At 47.2% G+C, this 9,374-nt stretch overlaps 1 long non-coding RNA gene across 1 annotated transcript; it reads right to left on the reverse strand.

Annotated features, from left to right (window-relative positions):
• LOC110256632 lies at positions 810-4,576 on the reverse strand. The gene is made up of 3 exons (XR_002338404.1): positions 3,493-4,576; positions 2,562-2,696; positions 810-911 (listed from the first exon to the last, which is right to left on the reverse strand). It is a non-coding gene; the product is annotated as an uncharacterized LOC110256632 (long non-coding RNA).

Below are 9,374 nucleotides of genomic sequence, written 5' to 3' on the forward strand. Positions count from 1 at the left end.
TCATAAAGAATGAAACATCATTTCCCATTTTTTCACCGATTCGCTATGGCCAGCTCTCATTATCAGTGAACAAGAATGAAGCCTTGTAAGAGAAAAAAAAATGGATTAATAATTTTTAAAAAATTTAGGAGTTCCTTGTGGCACAGTGAAACTGAAGCCAACTGGTATCCGTGAGGATATGGGTTCAATCCCTGGCCTCACTTAGTGGGTTAAGGATCTGGTGTTGCTGTGAGCTGTGGTATAGGTCACAGATGTGGCTCAGATCCCACAGGGTATAGGCTGGCAGCTGTAGCTTGGATTCAACCCCTAGCCTGGGAATTTCCATAGGCCAGGAGTGCAGCCCTAAAAAGCAAAAAAATAAAAAATAAAAATAGCTTTCTTAAGGGTCAGAACCAATAGATTCTGAAACCTAGGAATCTGATGGCTCAGATCACATCCTTCTCTGTCCCCAGACCCTGAGATGTTCCCCGTTCTTTCTTTCTTTTTTCTTTTTTTTTTTTTTTTTTTTTTTTTTTTTTTTTGGTGTGCAGAAATTCCCAGGCGAGTGATCCAATTGATGCATGATCCAAGCCACAGCAGTGACGATGCTAAATCCTTAACTGCTATGCCACCATGGAACTCCTGCTTCCCATTTTCCCATTTCTTGACAAGCATGTGGCACCACATGGCACCTGACCACTAAGCACTTACAACATGCAAGGCAGATGCTGTGCTAAGTGCTTCCCTGACAGGGTCCCTATCACCCCATCACAGTGATCACCAATGTTGAGGCCAGGATGCAGATTCACACTGGTCAGACTTACCCCACCCCAGGCATCCACCTGCCGCTCGGCCTTACTTCCTGGCATCTTGTCATTCCCCAGCAGCATCCGTGCTTTTCTGCTTCTTTCTTTTTGCTTCCATGGTTCTCCCTGCAATAATGCCACCCCAATAAGATGATGGATGTACACTCAACGTACTGTGGCGATCATTTCATGATGTTCATAAGTCAAATCATTATGCTTATACAGTGCTGTCAGTTATATCTCAATGAACTGGAGGAAAATCAGCGCCACCCCACCAAGTCTGTAGAAAGCCGCTCTTTCTTCACATAACCCTCCCGGGCTGCTCATCTCCTCCAGAGAGAGACTTCTGCACTTGCACCCCCCCCCAACTTCCATTCTCCCTGACTGTGTCTGCATCTCTTTGTGCCCACCTGGTCCCTCTGTAATGAAAGCAGAGGGTATATGAAGGTCATAGGGTCCTGGAAGGTGCCCCGTCTTTCCCACCAGAGTCTGCAGCCTGATCTGCCCTCCGTTCACTGCATGATCTTGTGTAAGTTCCTTAGAGTCCTGTCTATAAAATAGATGAAGCCGCTCCTACCTGAAGGGTTCCCACGAGCGTTTAATGAGATGAACTCAGTAGCCCAGAGGCTCCATAAGCCCCCTTCCCTCTCCCTCCCCACTGACAGCTCCCCCACATCTGCCTTGCCTGGTGGTGAGTTGGTATTTCTCTTGCTACCTGGTTAAGTGGCATGAGGCACACGAACCGATCATAAATTATGCATCGTGCCTTTCCTACTCAGCCCAGCACGTAGTAGGGCCTTGGTGACTTCCTGTCAATTGGATGCCATGCACATCTCCTCCAGGACATGGAAAAACAGTCACATCACCCTCGTTTATTCAGTCTGGATCTCATAACATGCATTTTTAATACAATAAGAATTATTCAGAGTTATTAACGTTTAGAAAGAATCTTTGCAAAGACTCCTAAATCTTTAGTAGGAGCTATGTTTACATAAATATTTATTGAGTTTAAGGTTTCGGTGTATATTGTAAACAACACTTCCAGGCATGGTTCTTATTGTTGTGCAGACTAGACTGAATGTGATTGTTCATATTCTGTTCTTAGTTGCTAAGGATACATCACCCGCCTGGGTATCTCTGGAGCCACCAGCAAATAGAAGCAGGTACAGAAAGAAGAAGAGCATGATTCCAGGATCTTTGATCAACATTATCAGTTGCCAGCCACGGGACAAGTCCATACATTCATCTAAGCCTTTATGTCCCCATCTATAAAATGGGGATGATAATGGCATTGCTCCGGCAGCAAGAATGCAATCACAAGCCGCATGCATAAGTGTGTGCTACCATGTACCACATACAATGTTCCTAGCAATTACTGATCCTGTGCTAACGGGGGTTGTTCACCAGGCATATCTCTGAGCTTCGTGGGTATCAAGTCAAAAGGAATAAATCATAGTTTGAATGGTTTTCAGTGGCAAGAGGAAGCTTATCAGTTCTTTGGAAAAGAAACTCTAAGACTCTGCTCAGAGGGATTTGCTATCTTGACACACACAGGAGACCAGCAACTTCCTATTGGATGATGTGTTGGGGGCTGTTTTGGAAGAAGAGAGACCTTCTTCCCAGGCATTTTTCTCCCAGTGACACCTGATGACAGCTAAGGACATCATCCTGGATTGTCACTCAGTGAAGGAGTTCCTAGGCAGCCAGATTTCCTGCTCCTTGCAAAGCCTTTCTTGGGCTCAAGAATGTCTCAAAATGATGAAGTGGCTTCATTACCTGTAGGTCCTCCACCTGGCAGAAAAGAGCGTGAGAGGAAGAGAAAGAGGATTTCTCTTCAGGGGTCAGCCTCACCTCCTCAAAGGTCAGAGAATCTAGGATCCGTGATTTCCCAAAACCCCCTCCTTTGACAAGCTGGAAAAAGATGAAGCGATTTACTCAAGCATGGCCATTCAACAAGAGAAAAATGCTGAACTAAAATATCTTCTTGATCCAAAGTTAATTATTAAGCCACAATTTTTATCAATTAGCACAATCCTCATTTGTCTAATGCTCAATATTCAGCAAATATTTATTGGGCATATATTACAGCCTAAGGATATTATTATTGATAAAACCACATAATAAAAATGATAGCAGGTATTTACCGAGTGCTTTCTACGAGCCAAGAAAAAACTCTGGATATTCGCAGTCGACCAACACCATCTTGGCCACAACCCTGGAGAAGCGAAGCTTTTCCTCTTGCCCCTACCAGCCTGAGGGGGCAGGGGTCCCAGGGTCCCCCCTGGGCAGGGAGACAGGAGAGCACGGAGGCTGGGAAGATGACTTTGAAGATGTGTAAAGCCCTCTCGCTTTGCCTGGCTCCCCTCTCACGCTTCCAGCCTCTGGGTCAGGTTCTTGCCCCATGAACCTGCCACACCCCCTGTTGTTGCCCATCTGATGCCCTGTCTGGCTGATGTGGACAATAACAGCCCCACGGTGGGCTCAGAATGGATGCTCGGGAATGTGAGCAGAACAAATACATTAAAGGCGAGTGGCAGAGGACCCCCCAGTCAGCCACTCCTGACCCAGCCCAGACCAGCAGCAGAGCAGATGGAAGGGCCCTCTTGGGTCCTCCAGCTCCTCACCTCTGCCTGGAGCCCACCACGGGCACCTTCTGTGAGGGTGCAAGACATGAAAGCGCCAGCTGGTGCCTCCCATGCCCACTCACCGTGTTGGTCCTCTCTGATCCATCAACACAAACAGCCGTCTCCTCCGTGGCACCGTTGCGTTCTCAAGACGAGGACTGTCGGCATATTTTAATTGTCGGTGGACCCTTTCAGAGCCTCTTCCCTCCTGAGCTGAGCTAACCATGCGCAGAACAGAATGCATATTCTAGGCCCGCAGGGCTTGAGAGAGGGGTTTGGGGCACATTTCTGCAATCGAGTGATTTTTCCTGCAGGGACACACAGCTCAGTACAATCTTTCACTTACGTTGCAAAATACCTTAGATGTTTGAGGTCGAGGGTGCACAGGTGAAAATAATGGAACTGAAACCAGCGGAACCCGCCTCCCTTTCACCCATGCCCACCACACACACCCGGGATCTGAAGTCTCCAGGGCAAGATTTGATGCCAAATTCAATGAACCTGGTCGGGCTCACGGGGGTCTCAAGGAAAATGGATAGAGTGGCTCTCTGAAGAGCATCAAAAACTCTGAGCCGCAGATACCGGCAATGTCGTATTTCCACACAAACGTAGCCCCAGCGGGAAATTACCCTGGGATGATTCCTGGGATGTGGGTCTTTAGCTGCCGTAGGCTTTGCAGGCCGTCAAAGACAACACCAACGTATAATTGATTCCACTTGCATCCCAGCGAGTCAATAAAGAACTTTGTTTATGCATAATTTGGTTGGGCAAATCTCCCAGATGGTACTGAAATGTTGCATTTTAAGATGTTGGGTTTGGTCCAGGAGGATCATAAGTCGTAAAGATAATGTGTCTTTTGTATCGTTAGTCCTCTAATTGTCACCACAATCATAGTCACGGTGACATCTCACTACCTTCTATTTTTGTATCACTTCCAACCTGTTTTAAGCTGCATTTATCTAAAAGCCAAAAGTCAAAATAAGGGCTCCAGAATCCCTGAGCTCCACCTGCTCATGCAAGGGCGATTTTTAAAAATTAAAACCTATTGTGAAAGTGAAAAATAATATTTTCATAATAGAAATTAGCAGCTGTACAAACATTAAACTCTCCAATAGGTTTTCGGTTAAATGTCTTAGTCTATAGAAAGCAGCTTCAGCTAGGTTCCTATGAAACGAACGCTTTATCTCTGCCATAATTTTCTACTCTCCAAAACATGTAATTTGTGCTTTTATTAAAGATAAAATTACGTTCCTCTCTTTCATTGCTGCATCATACAAAAGTGCTCGAACGGACTAACACAACATTGTGGGAAGGCAGGACTTAAAATACGCCTCCTGGGGCCCCTGGTGGGTGCATCTCAAAGAGCCTGGCAGGTGGCCCAGAGCAGCAAGCCGGGCATCCCAGCACCCCCCACGTGACCCCCTCCCAAGGGAACAACAGGGCCCGCATACTAAGACTCTGTGGACAGAGAAATCAAGCAGTCGATTCAAAACTGAGCCCCCGCATGGAAAATTACGCAGGCAGAGATTCCAGGTCAGAGGCATTGGCTTATAATTGGGCCGCTTCTCCCCAGGGCAACACTGCCTCACCTGCTCCAGGTGAGAGGCCTCCTCAGGGACTTAGGTGTCAAAGGCTGGTTAATGATTCTCTCAAGCAATGGCAGGAAGCCCAGCTGGCTTCTGACCAGATGCGGGGAGGGCAGGGCAGGGCAGGAGGACTGCAGCAAGGAACTAGAGCGGCAGGGAACCTCCCAGTCATCTGGGGGACAAATGGGTCACAGAGGACAGGGCGGTACCCTGAGACTCTGAGCCTGGGTCTGGGATGGGGCGTGAGTATCCGCAGTTCTGCCAAGTCTCCAGCTGCTGCTGCTGGTCCAGAAACCCACAGCACGAGAGCCTCGCACTCCAGGGCGGTCCCGGCCCGGACCCTCAGTAGCACCTGGGTACCTTAGAAACAGAATCTCAGAACCAGAGCCAATTTAACAAGATTCTGCAGGCGGTTCATGCCCACCTGAAAGTTTGAAAAGCCCCGTGGTACATGCTACTTAGGGCCCTTTCTGCCCCAGGATTCAATGGCTTCCACGTCCAGATGGTGCTGAAATGAGCATGTGTTGGGGGGAGAGAGGGTGCATGAGGACGTTTTTGTGGCGGAAAAGAAAGCGTGGTTCGCTTTTCACCTTTGATTTAGTCTTTCCCACTCCCTTTGCCCCAAAAACATGCTGAATAAGGCTTTGCACCTGCTCTCCTGATTAACCAGGTGGTTCAAGTGCAAGGCACATAAATTAGCCCTGAACTGGCTGTGCCCATCGTCACACTGCCACGCCTGCTGCCCATCCTCCAGGGGCACCCTGACCCTGTGCCCAGGAGCAAGGCTGTGCTGTCCTGACCTGCCAATCTCGCCACAGCTCAGTCTGGCACGATAGATGTTAGTGGGCTGCTGGCCTAGGACGGGAGGTGAGACGCACAGCATGTGCTTGTGCCACAGTAGCCCCGAGCCCTCCCAGCCCAACTCCCTCCCCTTCCCCCGCCCCAGACCCATGCTGTTCACAGCTCCCTGAGCCTGCAGCTCCTCTCCAGAAATGCCTGGGTTCTGAGTCTCAGCCCCCAGAACCCGGATGCTGAGGTCCCAGCCTAGAGCAGGAATGGGCAAGCTTTTCCTGAAAGGGCCAAGCAGTCAATACCTTAGACTTTGTGAGTCATACAAGCTCGGCTGGGCAGCCGCTCCACTCAGCTGATGCTGCTTGAAATCAGCCAGAGACCATATGTAAGCCAGAGGCCAAAGTTCCAACAAAGCGTTATGAAAAAGATATGAAATTTCAAAACTTCAAATATTCAAGTAAAAGATTTGAATTTCATATAATTTTTATGTATGACAAAATATGATTCCTCTTTTTCTTTCCTTTTTTTTTTCTTTTTTTGGGGGGGCTTTTTGGGGCTCACCCGTGGCATATGGAGGTTCCCAGGCTAGGGTCCAATTGGAGCTGCAGCTGCCGACCTACACCACAGCCACAGCAACACTAGATCGAGATGCTTCTGAAACCTACACCACAGCTCATGGCAATGCTGGATCCTTAACCAACTGAGCAAGGCCAGGGATCGAACCTGCAACCTCATGGTTCCCAGTCGGATTCGTTTCCGCTGCGCCACAACAGGAACTCCATCTTTTTCTTTTCTTAAAAACCTTTTTTTTTTTTTTTTTTTTCTTTTTAGGGCTGTACCTGCAGCATATGGAAGTTCCTAGGCAGGGAGTTCCCATCGTAGCTCAGTGGAAATACACCTGACTGTGACCTACACCACAGCCATGGAAACACCGGATCCCCGACCCACTGAGTGAAGCCAGGGATCAAAACCACATCCTCATGGATACTAGTCAGATTCATTTCTGCTGCACCACAATGAGAACTCCTAAATCTTTTTTTTTTTTTTTTTTTTTTTTTGTCTTTTTGCTATTTTTTGGGCCGCTCCCGCGGCATATGGAGGTTCCCAGGCTAGGGGTCCTAAATCATTTTAAAAGGTAAAATTTCTTACCTCATGAGCCACACACAAAACAGGGAACAGGGAATAGCTGAGTTTGGCTGATGGGCCATATCTGACCTCACCTAGAGGTCAAGTGCAAGGGTAAGATCAAGTGCTGGCCGTGTAGCTGAGTAACTATGTGGCATTAACCCATCCAGGGCTGCTGTCCCAGTGAAACAAGACGACACACAGTCTATGGCCTGCAATGAGTGAGCGATAAATGGGGCCAGTGTTACGGCTGTCAGGCTGAGTTCTCGAAATATCCCATGGAGATGGTTGAGAAAGACCAGGATGCTTCAGTCAGGACCAGGTCTTGTTTGATAAACACCCAAATGGGGATGTGGACTCTTTAGAGGAAAAGGGGGGGGGGTCTCTCCATGGACCCCAAGCTGAAGGGGCTTCCTGGACACTGAGGTGCCCACACAGTGGTCACCAGGAAGGTGCAGGTAAGCAGTGGACAAGTGAGCAGTGGTCAGATAGGCAGTGGACAGTTGAGCAGTGGACAAGTGAGCAGTGGATAGGTAAGCAATGACAGGTAAGCAGCGGACAGTTAAGCAGTGGGCAATGGACAGGTATGCGGGCAAAGGCAGCGCTGGACGTGCAGGAGTGAGGCAGGTGCAGAGAGGGGAGCTGAAGAGGCCAGAACAGGCCCGAAACCAAGCAGACCCAGAGGTGAGAGGGAGCCAGTGGGTCCCTAAGAAGGTGGGACCCTGTGATGAGCTGGTAATTCAGCCCATTTGACCCTTGCCTTCGTCTTCTATGACATATTTGTTAATTGGTTTGGCAAACAATTACTGGATACCTACTGTGTGCCAGGCACTCTGCTAAGTGCTGCAAACACGTGTAACGGAGTCTAAACAAATATAGATCATGTGGAGTTCCCTCGCGATGCAGCGGGTTAAGGATCAGCATTGTCACTGCAGCAGTTCCGGGCAATGCTTTGGTGAGGGCTTCGATCCTGGCCTGGGAATTTCCATACGCAGAGGGCGCAGCCAATAAAATACATGTATAGAGGATAGATCAACAGAGAGATGAAGAATGGATGGATGGATGGATGGACAAATATTAACAGTTGCCATACACCACTGCCTTGGCTTAGGAGAACAATTTGATTAACCTGTTGGGTTGTGCACAGCCAGACCAAAGGCAACAGAGTCAGCTCACATTAGTCCCCATTTCCTGCTGTCACATGGCAGGAGTGGCAGGGCTCTGGCCAAATGGACAACACAGGTCCCTGTCAAGGGACAGATTGGTTTACATAGGAAGGGGTGCCAGATTTGCCAGATTGTCCAAATTTTCCAAAAAAACTCAAATTTCAGCAGTACACCCAGTGTTTTTTGTTGTTTTTAAATAGTCTAGTTATTATTTATTATTGGTGATATGCAACGTTGTGAAATTTCTGCTGTACAGCAAAGTGGCTCAGCCATACATAGTCTAGTTTTTATTTTTTAATTTTTTAATTTTCATTTATAATGATTTTTATTTTTTTTTTTACTATAGCTGGTTTACAGTGTTCTGTCAATTTTCTCCTGTACAGCATGGTGACCCAGTTACACATACATGTACAGACTTTTTCGCACATGATCAGGCTCCATCATAAGTGACTAGACATAGTTCCCAGTGCTACACAGCAGGATCTCATTGCTTATCCATTCCAAAAGCAACAGTTTGCATCTATTAACCCCAAACTCCCAGTCCATCCCCTCCCTCCCCCTCCCCCTTGGCAACCACAAGTCTGTTCTCCAAGCCATGATTTTCTTTTCTGTGGAAAGATTTATTTGTGCGGTATGTTAGATTCCAGATATGTGATATCATATGGTATTTGTCTTTCTGACTTACTTCACTCAGTATGAGAGTCTATATTCCATCCATATTGCTGCAGATGGCATTATTTTGTTCTTTTTTATGGCTGAGAGTATTCCATTGTGTATATATACCACATCTTCTTAATCCATTCATCTGTCAATAGACATTTAGGTTGTTTCCATGTCTTGGCTGTTGTGAATAGTGCTGCAATGTGGGTGCATGTGTCTTTTTTAAGAAAAGTTTTGTCCAGATATATGCCCAAGAGTAGGACTGCTGAGTCCTATGGTAGTTCTATGGATAGATTTCTAAGGTACTCCATACTGATCTCCATAGTGGTTGTACCAGCTTACATTCCACCAACAGCGCCCGACTTCCCTTTTCCCCACACTCCCTCCAGCACTTGTTATTTGTGGACTTATTATGATGGCCATTCCGACTGGTATGAGGTGGTACCTCATGGTAGTTTTGATTTGCATTTCTCTAGCAATCAGTGATGTTGAGCATTTTTTCATGTGCTTGTTGGCCATCTGTATAACTTCTTTGGGGAAATGTCTACTCAGGTCTTTTGCCCATTTTCCATTGGGTTGTTGGCTCTTTTGCTGTTGGGTTGTGTAAGTTGTTTGTATATTTTAGAGATTAAGCCC

The sequence above is a fragment of the Sus scrofa genome, chromosome 14 (assembly GCF_000003025.6).
Source record: "Sus scrofa isolate TJ Tabasco breed Duroc chromosome 14, Sscrofa11.1, whole genome shotgun sequence".
Taxonomy (NCBI): Eukaryota; Metazoa; Chordata; class Mammalia; order Artiodactyla; family Suidae; genus Sus; species Sus scrofa.